General features: G+C 38.3%; 1 protein-coding gene across 3 annotated transcripts in view; it reads right to left on the reverse strand.

Annotated features, from left to right (window-relative positions):
* LOC121510214 (nuclear receptor subfamily 5 group A member 2-like) overlaps positions 1-12,468 on the reverse strand; it is a 49,563-nt gene that overhangs the window by 12,910 nt on the left and 24,185 nt on the right. The window lies entirely within an intron of this gene.

The raw sequence follows: 12,468 nt of genomic DNA on the forward strand, positions 1-12,468 counted from the left end.
TGTAGCAGCGTCCATATTAAGACAAAAATAAAGAACAAAATTGTCTCCTTAAACCAGCTTTTTATCATTTTGTTATTTATCTGAAATTCTGAAGATGTTCTTTTGGCACTGATATTTATATGGAACTAACACATCTGATCTGTGTGTGATAGAAGGGAAAGCTGGCAGTGTGCTCTGTTCAGTATGCCACCATAATTGTAAACACGGGTAAAGTCTCAGTCACATCTGGCAATAGTATTTGGTTAGCGAAGAGAACTTTTGCTGTGGCAAAGACATGGAACTAAGGGTCCTGAATCTCCAAACAAACAGCTGCCCTACACACGTTTAAAAATAAATGTCATAAATAAAACAGGGGCGATATGAAGAAAATAAGCCTACTCTGAGTTTGTAAAAAAAGACAACCCCCATGCCAAGCAGGCTTTCATGTGTTTTTGCCCTGAGGAGAGGCTTCTATTTAGCTACTCCACCATAAAGCCCATCTCCACACATGATCTCTGCAGCTCAGTCAGTGTGAACATCACCTCTCTTACAAAGGCCCTTCTCCCCGGATTGATGAGTTTGGCCGATGACCAGCTCTTGGAAGAGTCCTGGTTGCGCCACACTTCTTTCGTTTGAGAATTATGGAGTCCACTGCACCTTCAATCCCGTCTCTGAGCTCTGCAGCTCCTTTGACCTCATGGTTGGTTTTTGCTTGTCATTGTCAGCTGTGAGGCCTTCTATAGAGAGGGGTGTGCCTCTCCAAATCCTGTCCAATCAATTTAATTTATCACAAGTAGACTCCAATCAAGGTGTAGAACATTGGTTCAGAACATTGGGCGCCAAAGATCTTTGGGGGGGGTCTGCTTTGATGTTGTCAAAATTAGATGTTTATTTTTTTAAAATCATGATTAGAAACATGATGTATTAGGGCCAGCCTAAAAAGTTAAAAAATGAAAAGAATCTGTGAATTTTTTTAGCAAAAAAGTTAATATTTTAGTGAAAAAAAAATCTTAAGTTCTTAGATTTGAATGTTGCTGTTTTGTTTTTTTTTCCCTAGAAAACAGACTCAGAATTTCAGAGTTTAAAAAAAAAACTTAGAAATATAAAAGAAAACTAGAAATTTCTGGGGTTATAAAGTCTTAAATTTTGGCATTAGAAAGTAAAAAATTTCAAGTTTTTAAAACCCTATATTTACAGCAGTGTTACGCCAGAAAATCCACAAGAAATGAAGTTGAAATAATGATAGGATTTTCTGCTTTTTGACTCTATAATCTCACACAAATTTACAACTTTTAAACCAAAAATTTCTTTTTTTTTTCAGGTAAATTAATGACTTTTAAACTTGAGAATTTGTGGTGTTTTGGGGTTTTTAATGATTAAATCTTCTTTATTATTTGTGGCCCTAATATACCCTTGTAAAAATGGAGAGTTAATACATTTAACCTTAACAAGTGGGTCCTGGGGGGGACGTAGCTTGTCTTAGATAAAAGTAGGGGGGCCTTAAAAAAGGTTTGGAACCACTGGTATAGAAAACATCTCAGCAAAGATCCAGAGAAATGGGGGAGATAAATTTACAACTATCTATCCATCCATCTTTCTATTTATCTGATACAAGAATGAAAGATAAATATATATAGTATAGAGAATTGATGTCATTTTTTTGTTAAAATATAAGAATGTAGACAATTCCACCCCCAAAACATAATTTTATAGATAACTTATTTATGATATTTGGATATAATCAGATCATTGTTATTCTCTTGTTCTGAGAGTGTTAGAGGAATCATTTAAGCAGACACAGGTGTTTTTATATGGGATGATTGCGGTCTGCTGTATGTGACTGAAAATGTCTACTAGTTCAATTACAGATTTTTGTGTAATTCCATCGCTATATGCCGGTTTTAAATAAATGAACGAGGCAGGAGCTGAGAAACAGATGAATTCAGAGGTGAGGGGGTTGCCATGATGATGGATGAATGCAGGGATTCTGGGTGGTGTTAGTAAATGTTTGTGTCCATGTTGTGTATTTACGAGCATCGTCTCAGACCTCATCAACCTGCTCACCTCTCCCTCACCCCCCTACCTCTCCTGGTCACATCTGCTCTGCACTGGGGGATGGGTTTGTGTTGCGCTGTCAGACTGAGCCCCCCCCCCCCCCGCTGTAATATTGTCTGTAAACTGAAGGACACAGCCGCCAGTAATTCTACAGCCACAGCTGCTAATAGACCCAGACGCACATTCATCTGACACGGACCTGACAGAATTACTGTCCACCTGAATGAAACTATATATCAGACGCAAAGAAGAGGTCCAATGTTGTTGGCCACACACTCATTTGGACCCGGCGGTGGTGGTGGTGGGGGGCGGAACGGTGATAAAGGAGGGGGTTAAGGAAGCAAGAGGTCTCGGTGACCTCCTGTGCTTCCTCTCCAAGAGGAGTTAGACTCTCAGCCAAAGGATCTGTCTGAAAAAAAAACCTCAACATGGAGAGAGAAGCTTTATTTAATCCCAGACAGAATGTTTCTGTCTATGTTACTGAGTTTAACCCATTTATCAGCTTTAATACCTGTAAGATGTCATGTTTCCCTGTGAGAATCGTATTTTACTGCACATCCAGGATGTAACATAAAGGACTAGAAATAAATAATAAAAAGTGAGTATGGTAAACCTGGTCTAAAGAGGAAAAATGGAACGTAGTGGCCTCTGACATGGCTGTCAACTGGCCAGCAGTGGAAGAAGTATTATTTAGAGTTTTTTTATGATCTGGAGGCGAATGAATGGTCTCACAAACATGATAAAGCAGAGCAGATAAGAGCTGACAAAAATAAAGTATTTCAGAGAGTTTCTTTTGAAGGTTAAAACTGCCTGTATTTGATTTCCCATCATCCCTCTCTTCATTTGCTTTTAATATTATCAGATAAGAGTGGAGGATGTGTTCAACCAAGACTGATTACGAGACTTTAAAGATTGTTCTTCTGAAACAGTTTTTTGTTTTGTCACAGGAGTGGGTTTTTTGCTTGCTCTGATCCAAATCATGGATTACCACGAGTTTGATCTCCAATCACAGTGGGATATTTATATCAAATGTGTGATGTTTTAAGAAAATGTTTTCTAAATGGTTGGCAGGAAAAAACTCAGATGTACAGAAAATCTGACATTAACTTTTTTAAATACCGTTAAATACCCTTACCTGAGTGTTACTCAACCCTGCTTAACCCAAGAGCCAAACTGTTGAAAAATATCTTTGCAAGAGCCACAATCTAAGTGGTGAAAAGTGAAGTAGCAATTAAAATAAATTAAAGGGAGGGGGGAAATGGTCAAAAAGTGGCAAAAACATGGCAAAAAATTAGAGAAAAGTGACTAAAATGGGCAAAAAGCAGTCAAGAGTGGCAAAATAGGGCAAAAAATAGGAAACAAATGATATATAATGGCAAAAGCTAGCTTAAATAGACAAAAAAGGGATAAAAGTGGCTAAAAGAAGTTGCAAAATTGTGCAAAAAAGAGGAAACAAGTGGTATCTAATGGCAAAAGGTAGCTTAAATGTGCGAAAAGTGGTGAAAATGGTGAAAAGGGGCAAGACTTGGACAAAGTAGGGGTGCACCAATTGCAATTTCTGGCCGATCACCGATCTTTAAAAAGCCTGACCTGTGGATTCCGATTTTGGCCAATACCGATTTTTTTACAACTGACAGCATCAACCTTCAATGTTACAATCTTATTTTATTGAAAAACATTGAACAATACCCGTGAAATAATACAAACTTGTTATTTTACCTGCATGACGTAGTCCTCTCAAATATAAATGAAAAGTTTAGAGCATTGCTGTCCAAACTACTTATATCACTTCCTTTAGTCTTTCATTTTTCACATTTTAGTAGGTAGAAGCATATGAAACTGATCTTATCCAGCGATCTTATTTACAAGGATCGGCCGATCTCCTATAATTAAGAAAATCGGCGCTGATACCGATTTGCGCTGATCAATCGGTGCACCCCTAGACAAAAGTGGAAAAAAGGTGGCAAAAATTGGCAAAAATGGGAAAAAAGGGGTATTTAATGGCAAAAGGTAGCCTAAATGGGGAAAAGTGGCAAAAAGAATGGGCAAAAATGGGCAAAAAAAGTAAGGAAAAAAGTCTTTTAACGGCAAAGGTAGCTTAATTGGGTGAAAAGTGGCACAAAATGGTGAAAAAGGGTAAAAATGGGATAAATGTGGCAAAAATGGGACAATTGTGTTTGACAATTAAAGCCTCCTGCATAAGTCTGTTATGTGAATAACTTCTGAGGTCGAAGTTACCCTTTTCTAAGGTTTTCTGGGGAAATAATATTTCAAATGAAGACATAAAAAGCCACAAATAATCACAAAAAGCCACATGTGGCTCCAGAGCCACACGTTGAATATCACTGCCTTATTAAGACCCTCTTAGTACATTTTAAGACCCTGTTACATCATTAAATTCTCACCTGTTCACATTAGCGATACAGGTGTATGATTTCAGCTGATTGTAAGATGTGGAGAAAATGGCCTTACTTTCTCTAAATGTACTCTTTTGGGGTTCAAGTGTGAGAAAAAGACATCAGTATGAAGTAGCTGAAAATAGAAGATCTGATTATTCACTTAAGCCAAAAGATAGGCATGCAGAATGACTTCAGACTGGTGGACTTCTAAAAAGATCTCTTGTGTGACTGAAACTAAATATAGAAAACAAAGACAGAAAAATGAACCTACAATGTTTTTTTAATCAAAATATATGTGAAAAAACAACTATTGAATTTAATCCCTTATGTTCCTGTATTTAAGACATTCTCATGATTTTTGAAAGTCTCAAGTTTCATCAAAGTGGTTTATCAAATTCTAATCATTTTAAGAGCCCATCCCATACGTAAACAAAGACTAGTCGATACATGGCGGACTGTTGCAAACTTTCCAATTTTAAAAAAGGACACAAAAACACAGACTGCTGTTGTCACTGATCATTGATTTTTTTATATTAGGAAAACCAGACAGTTTGTAAATGAGGCACAACTGAAGCTCAGGAATAACGTGGATGTGTAGGCCAAAGTTGCATATTACTCCTCCTAATCTGTGACCTGTTAATCCACTCAGATTGTGTGGTTGGATGAGCAGGTCTGTCTGTGGTCTTATTGGTACAAATGTTGAACTGGCTACAGGTCAATTCAGATATGCGAGCAGATGCAATTCGCCACATTCCCTTGTCAACCTTGGTCCTGAACTGCTCTAGCCTCCTGATGGCAATCACCCAGTCCTGCACCAGGCCTACGCCCCATCTCTCCAAGTATCCTCCCACCTGCCCTCCACGATGCATGTGACCAACCCCTGGCCAGCCCAGCGGGTCCTGGGCACCCAGTACGCAGTGAGCTGGATCAGGCCCAGGAAAGCGCACCAGGTGCCAAGTCTTGCCAATGATAACCAAAGATGTGCCAAAGAGAAGTTGTCCCATAGGAGTTCAGCAGGTGCCTCTGGCCATCAGTCAGCGTCCAGGACTCACAAGAGTACAGCTAGTCCAGGAGTACCAAGGACTGTCTACAGTAGCCCTCTGAATAAAGAAAAAGCATAACGCTTCCTGCAGTTAGGTCAGATTGCATTCTCAATCAAACAATCCACACCACTGTCTGAAAACAGAGGATTGACACCCAACTTCTCAGGAGGTCTCAGTACAGTTGTTTAGTCCATGCAAGGGTTTGAGTGGCAATTTTTATACCAGCACAAATGAACCACACTAGGCTGGACACGCACTAGAGGATTTTAGCCCCACTCTAGGCCAGAAACATGTTCTATACTTTCAATTCAAGGTCGGTCTGCCTCCGACAGAATACTGACAACGTTGAGCAACCAATTAGAACTAGCAGACTGGTTAGCATCACCGACTGGACTTTATGTACAGTGCTTAACAAATTTATTAGACCACCTGTCATATTTGTCTCAAAGACCATCCAGCATCATGAAGTGCTTTAATGCGGACTCTTTCATTTTCAGTGAGCTCTCCACGTTTTACCATTTTGAACAGGAATGAGGGATTTCAAACTGAATTCACCCAAATTCGAGCCGGCTCACTTGAAATGAATCAAGCATAACATTCAACCACTAAAACTCATTCTTCTGTTCAGGAATGAAAGTAAATAACTATCATTTGACATATTAATCAAGAAATATTAATGCACTTTACTATTTTTTCAGTTTTTTTGTAAATCAGTCAAATTGAAAATTCATGGATAACAATAATAATTATACTTTAGCATTAAAAATATAAATGGTTTAAAGAGCTTCTACATATTGGTGTATTAACCATTGCAGAAACATAAAAAATAATTTTGGTAATTACCAATGCTGTTGATTTAGGGCAGCTGTAGCATAAAACTTACTTTGGTTAGGGTTAGGGTGGTCAAATAAATTTGTTAAGCACTGTATGTTTACCCACATTAGAGTTTACCTTCATCTCAGCCAGGATTTTCCCAAGTCCTTTTCCCATATTTGGATTTTTGCTGCAACTGTAACACAGACAAGGACAGCCAACTCAGGATTCTGATTTTCTCCTGAAGGCGTGTTGACCACACAAGATTCTGCTAGATCTCCCGGTCTGCTGAGTCATCATTATGTGCATTCAAACAATTACATGATGAAGAATCATTTGAAACTACCATTATGTTTTCTTAGTTCTCTCAGATGTTATTATATACAGCTTATTCACCCAGATCCAGAAGCCATAACTTAAGGTTGTAATTTCCAGGACTAGAGCTGATGCTCATGCCAGCTACCTTCACTGTAATTTTATGCCTTCTTTGTGAAATTTCCTAGAAGAAAGGATGATATTACACATCATGACCTTTTTAAGACAGGTCTAACTGACACTAAGGGAAGCAGAGATTACCTTTAGAAACCTAGCAACAGGAAGCATCAAAGAGAAATGCTCTGAAACTGAGGCTATGAGTGCTTAACCATATAAAGGTCTGTCATCAGGTTTATCCATCTAACAAAACTTCATCTGAAACACCGTCAGAGAATGATGAGACCAATACAAGAACTCCAGCAAACTACAGTGAGAGCCATTTTCCACAAACAGAGAAAACTTGAAACAGCTAGTGTTGAACCTTCCCAGGAAAAGCCAGCCTACCAAAATGACTCCAAGAGTGTACCAATGACCCATCCAAGCAGTCACAAAAGAACCCAGACCAACATCTAAAGACCTGCAGGCCTCACTTGACTCAATTAGAGTCAGACTTCATGATTCAACTATAAGAAAAAGACTAGGTAAGAATGGCATCAGTGGGAGAGTTCCAAGACCAAAACCACTGCTCAACAAAAAGAACACACAGGCTTGTCTCACATTTTACTACAAACAACCACAATGATCCCCAAGACTGAGGAAAATATGCTTAACTTTTTAATAGGTGTGTGTCCCGTTTCATCTGGAGTAAAACTGGAGTTGTCAAAGCTGAAAGCTCTTTTTCCAAATTCTGTCCTTACCCTAGGAACAGATAAAACTAGTGAAGTGCAAGAACGCAAGGCATAGCAACTTCTTGTTTTCTGCAAAAAAGTACACAAATAAGGGGGAATCAAGCCTAAAAGAGCCTTATAAATAAGGGTCAGCCAATGTGCATATCTGCGAGCACTCAGAGAAGGCAAGTTTGATCAGTGATGACTAAAATTGTTTAGCTTTCACCAAGATGACTGAAACTAGACTGAAATGTAATCTTGATTTTGTCAGACATTCAAAATCTGTGATATTTCTCCACTGTGGGTAAATCTGTCAAAACACAATGCATCTGCATCTCTTTTGCCTCTCAGCTGTAGAAAGCAGGGATCCCAGGTTTAGCAGAGTGCAGAGAACACACTACTATGACTTGGTACCAGATTTAGGCGAAATAATAAATACTTGGACTAAAAGTAAAGACTAAAATGTGAGGACTTTTTATGGACTAAAACTAGACTAAAACTAAAAAGGGCAAAAATGACTAAAATGTGAGTAAAACTAAAAGACATTTCATCTAAAGACTAAGACAAAAAATAGAAATAGCTGTCAAAATAAACACCGCTGTGGTACAGTGCTTAACAAATTTATTTGACCACCCTAACCCTAACCAAAGTAAGGTTTATGCCACAGCTGCCCTAAATTAACAGCATTGGTAATTACCAAAATCATTTTTTATGTTTCTGCAATGGTTAATACACAAATATGTAGAAGCTCTTTAACCCAAATGATATTTTTAATGCTAAAATATAATAATTATTGTTATCCATGAATTTTCAAATTTACTGATTTACAAAAAAATGAAAAAAAAATTGTAAAGGACATTAATATTTCTTGATTAATATGTCAAATGATGGTTATTTACTTTCATTCCTGAACAGAAGAATGAGTTTTAGTGGTTGAATGTTATGCTTGATTAATTTCTGACTTCTCAGAGAAGCCCAATGAGCCGGCTCGAATTTGGGTGAATTCAGTTTGAAATCCCTCATTCCTGTTCAAAATGGTAAAACGTGAAGAGCTCACTGAAAATGAAAGAGTCCGCATTAAAGCACTTCATGATGCTGGATAGTCTCTGAGACAAATATGACAGGTGGTCTAATAAATTTATTAAGCACTGTATAATGCCTCAATTCTTATGCATACACCAGTGAATCTACTTAATTGTTTTTGAAAAATAACTTTACTTAATCTCTACACCATTCTCAAATGCTGCAAGTAATTTACAGGGGTGGTAAAAAAATCGATACAGCATAGTATTGCGATATTTTCTCCAGTGATATATCGAATCATCTCGTCCACCAAATATCAAATTCTTGTTTTAATTAATTGCTAATATGTACTGAAGTCTATGATAATAGAAAAATAACACAATTGTTAGGAGAATAGTGTGTCCAAACAGGTCAAGAGAGGTCAGAAAGCAGGAGAAAGTTAGTACAACCAACATGGCAGGACCAGGGGAAGGACATCAGGAATGTAAGCAGGGCACAAATGAGATGGACATGACACATGAGGTTTGCAAGAAGTGCTACATGAAAATAAAACACACATAAAACACAAAATACGACAAACATGAGGGCAAGGCTAATGCTAAATCAGGTAAACAGTTTGAAAAATGGTATAGATAGCAATAAATCGCTATATATGGTATTGCAATACTTACTGTATTGCTAAATGTTTAAAATCGCAATATCGAATCGTGACCCAAGTGTCATGATAATATCGTGTCATGGGGCCACAAGTGGTTCCCACCCCTAGTTATTTATCTGTTAACTGTAACTCAAATGCTGTAAGATGACTCTCTGGTGTAAAATGCATCACCTCATATCTACATTGCACTAACAACTATCCTAAAATATCTTATCTCCCTCATGTAAATCTGCCCACATGCTTCATGTTTTATACTCTGATCATAACTAGTCAGCGTCCTTGCACTCTTTGTCCATCTTGCAACCACACCAATGGACACAGAAATAAACTAAAAATAATACCAAAAACAGCTTGTACATATTCAAATCTTAATTTCTAAAACTTTTGTCAGTTTATTTATTTCTGTATTTAATGTTTAATTCCTGTACACTGAGAGTGAAGCTAAACAGAGTCAAATTCATTGTTGCGTAAGCATACTTAGCCAATAAAGGTGATTCTGATTCTGATTCTCCTAAGACACTTGCTATTTTTAAAAAAACATGACGTTGGAGCTCTAAGGAAATGTACATTTTAAACCACCTGCCGTCAAGACAGCTAGAGAGAGGCACACAGGGTAACTCGCTCAAAGAACAGACTTTCTATACAGATGAATCAGAGCACTAGACCAGACTAGAATAACAAGTCAGCAGGTTAAGTTCTTAAAATTGTTTAAGTAGACAAGGTCAAAACAGATTGTTTCCACAGTTAAAATCACTGCAGTGCTTCATTTTGCCATAATGGCGTTTCCTATAATATTACTATTTAATTAATGAACCGTATTGTCCCTCTGTGCCAGCCCCTCATGCTCCAGCCACTGAGCACAGACTACTTTTGAGTTTTCCTCTCAGCTCTGTCTGCAGCACAGGCTCACACCAGAATAGGCCATGGTTAACACTAGAAATAGTAGATGAAATACAATACGATACGATACGATACAAGAACTTTATTTTATATATATATATATATATATATATATATCATTATTATCATTTATTTATTATTATCACGGACTCCCTTTTTTATGTTGTGAGATTATTGTTGGGAAAAAAGCAGCTGCAATTTTTGTTCTATCCTCTTTTTTCGGGGCAAGTAGGTGATAAACTTCTTCAAACATGGTGCAGCTGCATGTGAAGAGAGGAGATGACAGCCAGTTTCTTTTTAACACCACTGTGGACGCTCCTCTGGAGACGGTGATCCAGCAAATAACAGCCATTTACAACGGGGGACTCAAAGTGGACAGAAAATGTTCAGAGATCCCTGAGCTCACAGATCATGGCATTTCTCTCCCACCAAACATGCAGGGGCTGACGGATGAGCAGATAGTAGAACTGAAACTGAAAGACGAATGGGAAGACAAATGTGTGCCCAGTGGAGGGCCAGTATTTAAGAGGGATGAACTTGGGGAAAGGAGCAGACATGCTCCAAATGATAAAATGAAAGAGGTGTTGATGAAGACACTGGGAGAAGCAAAGGCACTAATATCCAAAACAAGGCCAACCAAATATGATATCCATTTATCAAAAACACTGAAGTACATTGTCGAGTAATGCAATATTTTTACAAAGACTCTTAGAAGCTCAAAGAAGCTTAGTCCTTAGAGATACTGCTGGGGTTTCTGCCGGTTTAATCCCAAAGATTGTACTTTGCTAACACACTGATTTTATCAGAGAGAAGAGACGAGAGGGAATCCTTAACTACCATCAGTTCATTATTCTGGAACGACAAATATATGGTACGTATTTGTTTAACAGTGCATCTCCGTGTGACTCTATAACATCTTTCTCGGGCACTCCCTCAGTGACTGCCTCCATGCTCACCAGGTGAATGGAAGGTCAATCAGAACAAAAGCCTCCTCTGGTGAACCGCAGCCATCAATAGGTTCCATTCTGTTCACAATTTAACAACATTGTAGACGAGTGCAGCACTGAGCTGCAGCGAAGAGCCGACATTTCGCCGTTATCATCAGCTAGGAATGTAATTATCCAGTGCAGGGAAACAGCTCTATCTCTGTGAGGCTTTCTTGGCAAAATATACAAGCTTTGTTCTCACCGTCCATGCTGGCTGTCCACTGTGCATAAAATGGGCTGACCTGTAGCAGGAGTACATCAGAAATACATGAGTATCTGTGTCTGCTGATACAAAAATTACCATGGAGTTATGAGGTTAAAAAAGCGAAACAGAATAAATTTGGTTGGTTTGAGAGGTTCAAATCTTATGAAGCTAACTTAAAAATCAACAAGGAAAAGACCAGCTTTTCTTACCTAAAATGTATGCATTTATCTTTTTATACACAAACATTAGAGACATAATGTGTGTCCATACAGTCACAATACAATACAGTCTTGTGTTGCATTGAAATCAAAATCATTAATATCTACAGGGAGGTACACTCTGCTGTCAGACTGTGGCAGGAAATTGATGAAAGTTGGATCTGAAAATAAGATTCTAAAAAATAAGGTCGATTGGTTCCCCCTTAAAATGGGGCACCGATCAACCCCAAGCATCTAGAATGTTCTCCATAACATTTCTGGATAAATGGATGTGGCATTTCATTCAGCCATTTAATTTATACTAATGGAGATTTTGGCCCTTTAGTTTAGCAACTAGCTGATTTAGCATGACTAGCATGTAAACAACATGCTATGTTGTCTTTTTGAGGTTGATCGGCTGCTCAGTTTGACATTATTCTGCAAACCGTTTTTTGCTTCGACCCTGGGTGAGCGTCTGGAAATTGTGCACTTTCATAATAATGTTCCTCAGTGTAAAATTGTAAAGACTGAGAATTCCACCATCTACAGTGCATGAGAGGAAGAATCCAGAGAAATGTCTATGCATGAAACACAAGGCTGATACTGGTGGCTTGTGATCTAGCCTTCAAGCTGCACTGCATTAAAAACAGGCATTATTCTGTACTGAAAATCACTGCTTGGGCTCAGGATCCCTTCCACTTCATTGTTTTGTCGACACAGTTGGCCATGCCATCCACACATGCAAGCAGAAGCTGTACCATGCAAAAAAGAAACCATATGTGGACAGGATCCAAAAACACTGCTGTCTTCTCTGGACCACAACTCATTTAAAATGGACTGATCTAGATGGAAAACTGTTCTGTGGTTAGAAACATTTGAAATTCTTTTTGGAAACTGCGGACACCATATTCTGCAGACTTAAGAGGAAAGGGACCATCCAGCTTGTTATCCTGGCTCAGTTCTAAAGCCTGCATCTCTGTTGGTATGGGGTTGCATTAGTGTCTAAGGCGTGGGCAGCTTACACATCTGGAAAGGAACTATCAATGCTGAAAAGTACATAGAGGTTTT

Source organism: Cheilinus undulatus, linkage group 5 (genome assembly GCF_018320785.1).
Source record: "Cheilinus undulatus linkage group 5, ASM1832078v1, whole genome shotgun sequence".
Taxonomy (NCBI): Eukaryota; Metazoa; Chordata; class Actinopteri; order Labriformes; family Labridae; genus Cheilinus; species Cheilinus undulatus.